The sequence below is a fragment of the Periplaneta americana genome, chromosome 7, assembly GCF_040183065.1.
Source record: "Periplaneta americana isolate PAMFEO1 chromosome 7, P.americana_PAMFEO1_priV1, whole genome shotgun sequence".
Taxonomy (NCBI): domain Eukaryota; kingdom Metazoa; phylum Arthropoda; class Insecta; order Blattodea; family Blattidae; genus Periplaneta; species Periplaneta americana.
This window is the reverse complement of record NC_091123.1, coordinates 183,760,017-183,773,425: the sequence shown is the minus strand read 5'-3', so window position 1 is coordinate 183,773,425 and position 13,409 is coordinate 183,760,017.

Sequence of the window (13,409 nt, the reverse complement as noted above, 5' to 3'; positions counted from 1 at the left end):
AATATATATTAGTCCTACTTTTCACGTGCGATATTATTCTTCTCTAATGTTAATATTATATTATATAATTCCATTGCCGCTGTAATTATATTTTAGTTCCTATTTTATTTTACTTATTTTATTATTATTATTATTATTATTATTATTATTATTATTATTTTTATTTCAATATTATATCTTAACTGCGACCGAGCACGAGCGCTGCTCATTCGGTCTCAAATTTTGTTAATACTACTGTATCTTCTTTTTATATTGCTTGTATTATTTTATTTCTATTTCTCTTGTTTGTTTCGTAATTATATTCTTTATTCTGTATATTTAAATTTAAATAAAATAAATAAATAAAAGAAATATTTATAAATGTGTAAATGTGTACATGCGTTAGTTGTGTAGGAAACGCTATTGGAGATAGTCCATATGTAAGGAGGGAATGTAGCATCTTCTGATATGTAATTATCAACCAAATAGTCAGAAAATTTGATTAGCCGTTCATCTTCCCGTTGTATTGATGACAGGTCAACCCCAAAACCTTCGCCCACATCCTCAGATTCGAAGTAGACGAGGCCAAAGCAATATTCTAACCATTTCCCTGTATCAGTCTTATTAAGCCTCTTGTATTCTACAGATAATCGAAGATGTTGAATATTTCGCCACATTGTGAAATGTGAAGTCGACAACCTATGAGTTCGGTATGTGGCCATACGAACTTAATTTCAGAATGTATTGCTACTTCAAATGTCTGAAATGACTGCTATGTTGCCAATGTTATTAAATAAACGTTTGGCGGACGAGTTTACATGTTACTAATGTAAAGAAATAAACGCTAGGCGGACGAGTTTGCATGTTACTAATGTAAAGAAATAAACGCTAGGCGGACGAGTTTACATGTTACTAATGTAAAGAAATAAACGCTAGGCGGACGAGTTTACATGTTACTAATGTAAAGAAATAAACGCTAGGCGGACGAGTTTACATGTTACTAATGTAAAGAAATAAACGCTAGGCGGACGAGTTTACATGTTACTAATGTAAAGAAATAAACGCTAGGCGGACGAGTTTGCATGTTACTAATGTAAAGAAATAAACGCTAGGCGGACGAGTTTACATGTTACTAATGTAAAGAAATAAACGCTAGGCGGACGAGTTTACATGTTACTAATGTAAAGAAATAAACGCTAGGCGGACGAGTTTACATGTTACTAATGTAAAGAAATAAACGCTAGGCGGACGAGTTTACATGTTACTAATGTAAAGAAATAAACGTTTGGCGGACGAATTTACATGTTACTAATGTAAAGAAATAAACGTTAGGCGGACGAGTTGACATGTTACTAATGTAAAGAAATAAACGCTAGGCGGACGAGTTTGCATGTTACTAATGTAAAGAAATAAACGCTAGGCGGACGAGTTGACATGTTACTAATGTAAAGAAATAAACGCTAGGCGGACGAGTTTACATGTTACTAATGTAAAGAAATAAACGCTAGGCGGACGAGTTTACATGTTACTAATGTAAAGAAATAAACGCTAGGCGGACGAATTTACATGTTACTAATGTAAAGAAATAAACGCTAGGCGGACGAATTTACATGTTACTAACGGAAAGAAATAAACGCTAGGCGGACGAATTTACATCTTACTAATGTAAAGAAATAAACGCTAGGCGGACGAATTTACATGTTACTAATGTAAAGAAATAAACGCGAGGCGGACGAATTTACATGTTACTAACGGAAAGAAATAAACGGTAGGCGGACGAATTTACATGTTCGATTAAAATGTCACACCTTCGAAATGCGATGTGATTGTCAGTTTCGGACGAATTTACATTTCCCCGCTCTAAGATATAGCTACAAAATGTCAACTTATAGGATGCTGAATTTAACTCGCAGTGAAAGAAAACCTGCTCTCCTAGATTGTTGATTTATACCTCCAGAATACTTCACGTAACTCATGCTGAACGACATACAGGTTGTCAACTTATAAGATTAAGATATATATATATATATATATATATATATATATATATATATAATTTTAATGTACCGAAGTACATATGATATTTCCATGCAGATATTCTGCGTCATCATACGATGAAAGAGTAATGGAACGGAGAAAAATTCTCTCCGGCGCCGGGTCCCGGCCAACTAGTCACTCATTACGAGTGCACCTCAGCACATATGTGGACTTCGGTCCTAGGTTCATAGATATCTATGACGTAGTGCAGAGGGCGGCCACTAGAGGGAACCCAAGGGTTGGAACTTGAAACTGAGACGATTCTTCCGACGCCGGGGTGGAATCCGGTGTGGCTTAGTGGATAAAGCGTCAGTACGTAGAGCTGAAAAACCGGGTTCAAATCCCGGCGCCGGAGAGAATTTTTCTCCGTTCCATTACTCTTTCAACTTATAGGATGCTTAATTTAATTCACACTGAAGGAAATAAAGAAAACCTGCTTTCATAATTAGTAAATATCTATAGTGTTCATTTACACAGTAAAGAAAACCTTCTTTGATAATTAGTAAATATCTATAGATTGTTGATTTATACCTGCAGAATACTTCACGTAAGTCATGCCGAAAGATATACAGATTGTCAACTTACAGGATGCTTAATTTAACTCACACCGAAAGTAGTATAGAAAACCTGCTTTCATAATAATTAGTAAATATTCATAGATTTTAGATTTATAGGATATTTAATTTAACTCATGATGAAAGAAATATAGAAAATTTCTTTAGATAATAAATAATTATTTATAATTACCAATTTATGGAGTACTATATTAACTCATGCTGTAGATATATCCTCTCATACTTTTCATTTCTAAGTTTATATGAATTGACGTTTTGCAAGCCCCCATTCTTGTGAGATAGATGCCTTACTAACTCCGGGTAAGTCAGAAGTTCTCAGCCTCTAACCTACTTCTGTACATTCCGTTAAAAGTGTTGCGGCACAAAATTAGTGGCCGAAGGTCGTGCACCGGGCTTTCTACACAGAAGTCGTGTATGTTAGAGGAATCCGAACAACACTAAAGCCTTTATAACTTCCTTTCCATGTCGCACAACAGGCTGAATAATAAGGAAGGTGTTATTGGGTCGAAAAAAAAGTCTAACCGGAAGAAAAAAGTCCTTTCACCATTGACACATAATGCAGGCTATAAACTTAAATAACTGTTAATAAAAAAATTCATTCACATCATGAAAAATCACGCGAACTACATGTGAATGGATCATACACCTGGAGCATCAATTCAAAAGCAACCGATTAAACCTTTTTCACGCGTCGTGAGGTTTCAGTGGACCCACCCTAGTTTTGTTTGACTGCACGTAAAACGCCTGTGTAAGAAATGACAGGAAGTAAGGTAGCTAGCTGCCTCATTTTGGAACCGGGAGTCACACACGGTCAATCAGATACGAAGATATAATATGTAAAGGGTGGGCAGAATTGCAATTACAAGGCATAATGGGGTAGCACTGGTTTTAATGTAGTTACAAACTATATGTAATCATGTTCCAGTTTTTATACTCCAAATGACATCAGTCCCACCACTTGCCTCAGTTCGTTCTAACTGGTTGATTCATGTGCTCCATACAGAAGTTATATTTCTGCAGGCATGACCATGCTGTTCGTTTTATTTGCATTAATCTTCATCCCATTCTGGTCACAGTATATCCTTTAGTATCATTTCCTCTTCTGCTAACAACGCCATATCATCAGCAAATCTTATGCACTTTATTCTTCTTCCTCCTACTGTCACTACTCCCTTGTTCTGAAAACAGTTCTTTACTAAATCCTCCAAGTAGATATTGAACCCTTCTGACATTTCTTCTCTTATCCCGACTTTCAATCGTTGTTTCATACAAAGATTACTGAACAGTCTTCTTTCTTTCCAATCCACGCCAATTTTCTGTAAGATCCCCATCAGTTTATTCCAATCCACTCTGTCAAAAGCCTTTTCTAGGTCAAACAAATACTACATACACTGCATTATTCTTCTCTAGGTATCTTTCACGGATTCTCCGTAGCAGTCCAATTGCATCTCTCGTACCTTTTCCCTTCCTGAAGTCAAACTGCTCTTCTTCCAACTGTTCTTCCATCTTAGAATATAAACGTCGATTCAGTATTCGCAAGAGAATGTTCGCCGAGTGCGATGTATAAAACTCCCTGACTAAAGACCAACTTTGATCGAAGATCGAAAAGTAAACCGAGTTCAGACACTTCTTCTATTGTATAAAATTTTTCTGCGATCAAATTACCTTGGTTCAAATGCAATCTAAGTTCACGTGAAAAGGATTTGGCAACATCGCATAAACAGGTGAAATACGTGATGCGCGGACCATGTTATACAGGTTTGTTCAGTGTTGCCAATCTAGCGATTTTAACTCTTTATCAACAAAAATTTCTTTTAACTTTTATATTGCTTACATAGGGATTTAGTGACCTTTTTAGCACCCCATAGTGACAAAATTTAATCTTTCTTTGTTGATAATGAGAAATCTAGCGACTTTACAACTACTTTTTGGCGACTTTCCGTATTACACTCTGTTGGAGACACTGTTTTTTTTTCAATGTAAATAATGGCGGACAATAAGAAGAAGGTTGACTGTTCTCCGAGTTGTTATCATGTTATGGTGTTTGATACTGCTAAACATAATAAAGCTTTATAAAACGACAATTTTCGTTTAGTAATACAGTTAATTGAACATTTATGAATGTACCTATCATATCCATTAATAATTAATGTTTGTTATAAACATAATATAATTATAGGTTATGTTATTTGATACTGCTGAACACGATAGAGCCTTATAAAATATAAGAATGTTTGTGCATTAAGGCAAGAAATTGAAATATATATATATATATATATATATATATATATATATATATATATATATATATATATATATAAATGTACCTAACATATCTATTAATATTAATAATAATGGATATTTTATTTGCACAATCTGTCACTCGTATATTTCAAACAGAAAAGAAATAACTGAACTTGGATCATCTAACTTAATCGGAGAAATTTCTTCAGTCAAAGTTGACTTTAGTTTGAGACAAATTAATCTCAGATTAGACTTTATACAACACAAAATTCCAAGTTCAGCTGAAACAAGGATCAATTTAACCTCTGATCTAAGATTAAATGGTTTATACAATCGGCCCTTACAGTCCTGAAGTTCTTGCATTATTTTTCTTTGGTAATGGGATCAACATTGTCTCCGTAAAATCTTCAGACCATTCGCCTTGCTCATATATTCCATTGCATAATGATAAAATTTCCTCTTGTCTTCACCCAAGCATTCCACTAATTCAATGGGGATTACTTCAACTCCTGTTGCTTTCCCATTCTTCATTTCCTTAAGCGCTAGTTCAACTTCTTCGCTTAAAATAGGAAATTCTTTTTTCGTCTTTTGATACAGCTTTTTCAGCTTATATAACTAAGTCATCCGGATGATTCCTAGTCTCATATAACTCTTCTACATAATACACATATGTATATAATAATAATAATAATAATAATAATAATAATAATAATAACAAAAACATAAACGAATAAGGAAGAAACAGGTATCACTATGTATGTAGAATGCAACAGAATAGATTGCCAAAACATATTAGTGTAAACCCAGAGGATATAGACAACCTGAGAAGAATCTCTCTCTGCAGAAGATGGGACAGGCCAATAGGTCTAATCCTTATCACTGTAAGCAGCAGAGTGCTGCATTGGAGTTAAATCGCTCGCTTGAACTCGGTCGAATGTCGCACCCTCGAGCGAGATAAGATCGGTCGTGATGCGCTCGTAATAAATAGAAGCACAGTACAAGGTCATCTCACCGACATGTCTTATCTTGTATGGAAGGCGACAGGTAAGATACACATATGTTTTGCTCACACGGTAAAAATAAGGCTTTATTTTCTGCGTTTATGACAAACGTCTAATGGAACGTACCAAAACAGGAACATGAAGTTATAAATAAAATAGTATGAAAACTTCGATATACAGTTATTATTCCTAATTAATAATTATTCAATATTTGATTTACCTCATAATAGGGTAAACTAGGTAGTTATTGACCAGTATACGGTGATTGACCGGTTCCTTTTTTCAAGTATATTGTGAATAAACCACGATCGTGATTTCACTTTTTGCTGCATATACCTCTAGTAGCAACCCTTATTTGTGGTTAGTTGTCGCTGTTCATCCCACTGAGTTAGTGTCTGTTGTCTGAGAGGACTGAAATCGATTGGAAATGCAACTGAACGTAAACAAGTGTAAGTAACTAGAGAAATTGCTAAGAATAATGCACGCAATAATTTATTTATTCTGCAAAGGATACATAAATTCTGGTGCTCGTTTTTACACTCACAGTGTGAGAAAAGGTATAAGGTTTCCGTCCACAGAATATTATTTTGTTAAAGTTTTTATATGACATAAAAATGCCCCGTGGTCAATCACTATAAAGTGAATGGCCGCAAACTACAGTGATTGGTCGTTCATAAATTATTTGTTAGAATAATGACCAATTTGCTCCAATTCTATATATGTTATCGGTTAAATGATGGGGATTTTTACAGGACTGATACTATATTATAATGCCTAAGCCAGGTAAAGTGCATTATACAGGGGAAGCTTTACGAAACGCTACAGAACCTGTCCACAGTGGATTTGATTTAAATGAAGCTGCCAAGAAGTTTGCGTCCAGAAGCAAATATCCCGTTGAAGGAAAAGTGTTCTTTGGTCATCGACCAGTGCTGGGTGAAGCCATTTGTAATAACATCAGAGAAATGACACACACTTGCTTCTGATAAGGCACAAAAGAGAAAAATGGAAGAAGAGGCAAGAGAAGGAAGGAAGCGAATAAGAAATGAAAGAAAAGGCAGCGAGAAGAGTTCTTTTCTTATTTTTTTAACTTGGTTATTTAACGACACTGTATCAACTATGAGGTTATTTAGCGTCGATGGGATTGATGATAGCGAGATGGTATTTGGCGAGATGAGGCCGAGGATTCGTCATAGATTACCTGAAATTTGCCTTACGGTTGGGCAAAACTTCGGAAAAACCCAACCAGGTAATCAGCCCAAGCTGGAATTGAACCCGCGCCCGAACGAAACTTCGGATCGGCAGGCAAACACCTTTGCCGACAGAGCTACGCCGGTGGCGAATAGTTCTTAATGAGAAAGATCAGAAGAAGAGAAACGAAACAGACAAGAAAAAAGTGAAAATTGTGAAAATGTGTTGTTCAATCACTAATAAATGAGTATTCAATAACTGTGCAGTAGACGGTCAATCACTAATAAGCGTGTGGTCAATAACTGTGCAGCAGACGGTCAATCACTAATAAGCGTGTGGTCAATAACTGTGCAGTAGACGGTCAATCATTAATAAGCGTGTGGTCAATAACTGTGTAGTAGACGGTCAATCACTCATAAGCGTGTGGTCAATAACTGTGCAGTAGACAGTCAATCACTAATAAGCGTGTGGTCAATAACTGTGCAGTAGACGGTCAATCACTAATAAGCGTGTGGTCAATAACTGTGCAGTAGACGGTCAATCACTAATAAGCGTGTGGTCAATAACTGTGCAGTAGACGGTCAATCACTAATAAGCGTGTGGTCAATAACTGTGCAGCAGACGGTCAATCACTAATAAGCGTGTGGTCAATAACTGTGCAGCAGACGGTCAATCACTAATAAGCGTGTGGTCAATAACTGTGCAGCAGACGGTCAATCACTAATAAGCGTGTGGTCAATAACTGTGCAGCAGACGGTCAATCACTAATAAGCGTGTGGTCAATAACTGTGCAGTAGACGGTCAATCACTAATAAGCGTGTGGTCAATAACTGTACAGTAGACGGTCAATCACTAATAAGCGTGTGGTCAATAACTGTGCAGCAGACGGTCAATCACTAATAAGCGTGTGGTCAATAACTGTGCAGCAGACGGTCAATCACTAATACGCGTGTGGTCAATAACTGTGCAGCAGACGGTCAATCACTAATAAGCGTGTGGTCAATAACTGTACAGTAGACGGTCAATCACTAATAAGCGTGTGGTCAATAACTGTGCAGCAGACGGTCAATCACTAATAAGCGTGTGGTCAATAACTGTGCAACAGACGGTCAATCACTAATAAGCGTGTGGTCAATAACTGTGCAGTAGACGGTCAATCACTAATAAGCGTGTGGTCAATAACTGTACAGTAGACGGTCAATCACTAATAAGCGTGTGGTCAATAACTGTGCAGTAGACGGTCAATCACTAATAAGCGTGTGGTCAATAACTGTGCAGCAGACGGTCAATCACTAATAAGCGTGTGGTCAATAACTGTACAGTAGACGGTCAATCACTAATAAGCGTGTGGTCAATAACTGTGCAGTAGACGGTCAATCACTAATAAGCGTGTGGTCAATAACTGTGCAGCAGACGGTCAATCACTAATAAGCGTGTGGTCAATAACTGTGCAGTAGACGGTCAATCACTAATAAGCGTGTGGTCAATAACTGTGCAGTAGACGGTCAATCACTAATAAGCGTGCGGTCAATAACTGTGCAGTAGACGGTCAATCACTAATAAGCGTGCGGTCAATAACTGTGCAGCAGACGGTCAATCACTAATAAGCGTGCGGTCAATAACTGTGCAGCAGACGGTCAATCACTAATAAGCGTGTGGTCAATAACTGTACAGTAGACGGTCAATCACTAATAAGCTTGTGGTCAATAACTGTGCAGCAGACGGTCAATCACTAATAAGCGTGTGGTCAATAACTGTACAGTAGACGGTCAATCACTAATAAGCGTGTGGTCAATAACTGTGCAGCAGACGGTCAATCACTAATAAGCGTGTGGTCAATAACTGTGCAGTAGACGGTCAATCACTAATAAGCGTGCGGTCAATAACTGTGCAGTAGACGGTCAATCACTAATAAGCGTGTGGTCAATAACTGTGCAGTAGACGGTCAATCACTAATAAGCGTGGGGTCAATAACTGTGCAGTAGATGGTCAATCACTAATAAGCGTGCGGTCAATAACTGTGCAGCAGACGGTCAATCACTAATAAGCGTGCGGTCAATAACTGTGCAGTAGACGGTCAATCACTAATAAGCGTGTGGTCAATAACTGTGCAGTAGACGGTCAATCACTAATAAGCGTGTGGTCAATAACTGTGCAGCAGACGGTCAATCACTAATAAGCGTGCGGTCAATAACTGTGCAGTAGACGGTCAATCACTAATAAGCGTGTGGTCAATAACTGTGCAGTAGACGGTCAATCACTAATAAGCGTGTGGTCAATAACTGTGCAGCAGACGGTCAATCACTAATAAGCGTGTGGTCAATAACTGTGCAGTAGACGGTCAATCACTAATAAGCGTGCGGTCAATAACTGTGCAGCAGACGGTCAATCACTAATAAGCGTGTGATCAATAACTGTACAGTAGACGGTCAATCACTAATAAGCGTGTGGTCAATAACTGTGCAGCAGACGGTCAATCACTAATAAGCGTGTGGTCAATAACTGTACAGTAGACGGTCAATCACTAATAAGCGTGTGGTCAATAACTGTGCAGCAGACGGTCAATCACTAATAAGCGTGTGGTCAATAACTGTGCAGTAGACGGTCAATCACTAATAAGCGTGCGGTCAATAACTGTGCAGTAGACGGTCAATCACTAATAAGCGTGTGGTCAATAACTGTGCAGTAGACGGTCAATCACTAATAAGCGTGCGGTCAATAACTGTGCAGTAGACGGTCAATCACTAATAAGCGTGCGGTCAATAACTGTGCAGCAGACGGTCAATCACTAATAAGCGTGCGGTCAATAACTGTGCAGTAGACGGTCAATCACTAATAAGCGTGTGGTCAATAACTGTGCAGTAGACGGTCAATCACTAATAAGCGTGTGGTCAATAACTGTGCAGCAGACGGTCAATCACTAATAAGCGTGCGGTCAATAACTGTGCAGTAGACGGTCAATCACTAATAAGCGTGTGGTCAATAACTGTGCAGTAGACGGTCAATCACTAATAAGCGTGTGGTCAATAACTGTGCAGCAGACGGTCAATCACTAATAAGCGTGTGGTCAATAACTGTGCAGTAGACGGTCAATCACTAATAAGCGTGTGGTCAATAACTGTGCAGCAGACGGTCAATCACTAATAAGCGTGTGGTCAATAACTGTGCAGCAGACGGTCAATCACTAATAAGCGTGTGGTCAATAACTGTGCAGTAGACGGTCAATCACTAATAAGCGTGTGGTCAATAACTGTGCAGCAGACGGTCAATCACTAATAAGCGTGTGGTCAATAACTGTGCAGTAGACGGTCAATCACTAATAAGCGTGTGGTCAATAACTGTGCAGCAGACGGTCAATCACTAATAAGCGTGTGGTCAATCACTGTGCAGCAGACGGTCAATCACTAATAAGCGTGTGGTCAATAACTGTGCAGCAGACGGTCAATCACTAATAAGCGTGTGGTCAATAACTGTGCAGTAGACGGTCAATCACTAATAAGCGTGTGGTCAATAACTGTGCAGCAGACGGTCAATCACTAATAAGCGTGTGGTCAATAACTGTGCAGTAGACGGTCAATCACTAATAAGCGTGTGGTCAATAACTGTGCAGCAGACGGTCAATCACTAATAAGCGTGTGGTCAATAACTGTGCAGTAGACGGTCAATCATTAATAAGCGTGTGGTCAATAACTGTACAGTAGACGGTCAATCACTAATAAGCGTGTGGTCAATCACTGTGCAGCAGACGGTCAATCACTAATAAGCGTGTGGTCAATAACTGTGCAGCAGACGGTCAATCACTAATAAGCGTGTGGTCAATCACTGTGCAGCAGACGGTCAATCACTAATAAGCGTGTGGTCAATAACTGTGCAGTAGACGGTCAATCACTAATAAGCGTGTGGTCAATAACTGTGCAGCAGACGGTCAATCATTAATAAGCGTGTGGTCAATAACTGTGCAGCAGACGGTCAATCACTAATAAGCGTGTGGTCAATCACTGTGCAGGAGACGGTCAATCACTAATAAGCGTGTGGTCAATAACTGTGCAGCAGACGGTCAATCACTAATAAGCGTGTGGTCAATCACTGTGCAGCAGACGGTCAATCACTAATAAGCGTGTGGTCAATAACTGTGCAGTAGACGGTCAATCACTAATAAGCGTGTGGTCAATAACTGTGCAGCAGACGGCCAATCATTAATAAGCGTGTGGTCAATAACTGTGCAGCAGACGGTCAATCACTAATAAGCGTGTGGTCAATCACTGTGCAGCAGACGGTCAATCACTAATAAGCGTGTGGTCAATAACTGTGCAGCAGACGGTCAATCACTAATAAGCGTGTGGTCAATCACTGTGCAGCAGACGGTCAATCACTAATAAGCGTGTGGTCAATAACTGTGCAGTAGACGGTCAATCACTAATAAGCGTGTGGTCAATCACCGTGCAGTAGACGGTCAATCACTAATAAGCGTGTGGTCAATCACTGTGCAGCAGACGGTCAATCACTAATAAGCGTGTGGTCAATAACTGTGCAGTAGACGGTCAATCACTAATAAGCGTGTGGTCAATAACTGTGCAGCAGACGGTCAATCACTAATAAGCGTGTGGTCAATAACTGTGCAGCAGACGGTCAATCACTAATAAGCGTGTGGTCAATCACTGTGCAGTAGACGGTCAATAACTGTAAAAGTGGACTTGTTGTGTTTATTTAATTTATCTTTGCATTAAAATTTTATTTTTTCTTTTGTTTATTGATTTTGATTTGTTTCTGAATCTTCACTTGACCCAATGCCTTTAAAATTCTCTCAATAAGTTACCACCGTTTTCCGCTATTTCATTGTTTTATTATTCATTAGCTTAAGTGGTCAATCACTATACAGTTTACCCTATAATATGATAGGTCCATACATAGTGTTCCGCCTATATAGGGCCTACTGCGACAATGTAGAAACGTTTTACAAAATATTATTATATAGTAGTAAATTAATAATAATATTAGTACAGAGAAAATATAATAAAACGAATAATCATGCTGCGTAACTGTTACAGACCCAAAGATTGATACACTAGTTACTATTATTATTATTATTATTATTATTATTATTTTTATTACTAGAAAACTTGATATATTTCTTGCATTATCGTGATTGTGTTCTCCGTTTATAATAATTACATTTACATTCAATAACATTTATCAGATATGGCAAAAACAAAATCACTCCTGTGTACATTTTAAAGCAAAGTTTGTAGTTGTCCTATGGAGAGGTTAGTTAAACACTGCAAAGTTTTGAAATGATAAACATCTATGATATTACTACACAGTTCATCACTGTAACAAGAACGAATGTCTAACGCTCGGCTTATACCGTTCGAGGATTTATCGCTCGTGACAATTTTACCCATCATGCATGTGCGCTACTTATCGGATTATGCTATGAACTACTTGGCGCTCGAGCGAAAACGTCCGACGCAGACCTCTGGTAAGCAATGCAAGAAGAAAATACTTCAGACATGGATATCATTTTGTTAATTTCTCGTTCTCTCTGAGCAAGTCAAAATTTCTTTCTACATGAACACCCACTCAATTTCTCCTTACCACTGTAGGCACTGCACTGTGGTGAAAGTAATTACAGAACACAGACGGAGGAATAGCACATTGGAACACAGAAATGCACGCTTAACGACAATTTAATAACCAATTAAGTAATTGGATCAAGGTCTTCCTTGAGTAGCTAACCATCCCTCTGTGACTAGAAACTCAATGATTACCACCGTCATCAAACCGATAATTTCCGGAGTCACATTAATCTCGTGCAATGCGTTCCTACTGCTACACAAAGACATTAATTTCAGAAGCTGAAAACATTTGTCAGAAATTGTCGTGGAATGCTACTAAAATTCCTTCTAGTCCTTTTTTCCAAACTCAACCATTATTATTAATGAATGTAGACAACTAGTATTAGCTTCCACGCCTCCTCTTCTAGTCCCCACACACACTCAGAATACGGCAACGTAGGAACGAAATTCAATTAGATAATTAGGTGAGATACATAACTCGTTAGCGCTAATTGCTTTCCATCTTCAGAAGTGTTAATTAATAGTGCGAAAGCTTGCACGAGACACAACTGTTAGAACCAGCCTCGAATTCGTCTGATGTCTGCTCACATTCACGGAATTATTTTAAAAAATGTAAAAACAATTTTGAAGAAATTCTTTGCAAGTGTTAGGGGAGACTGTTGTACCTTTAGCATAGTGTACCTTTGAACATTTTTTGTTTCTAATTTTTGCTGCTACCTAGAGGACTCAAACTGAAGTAGATTGTAGAGAAAGCCGCTAAAGTAGTTATGATCATAGTTTCGTTTTGATTTATTGCAAAGTGTGAGTTC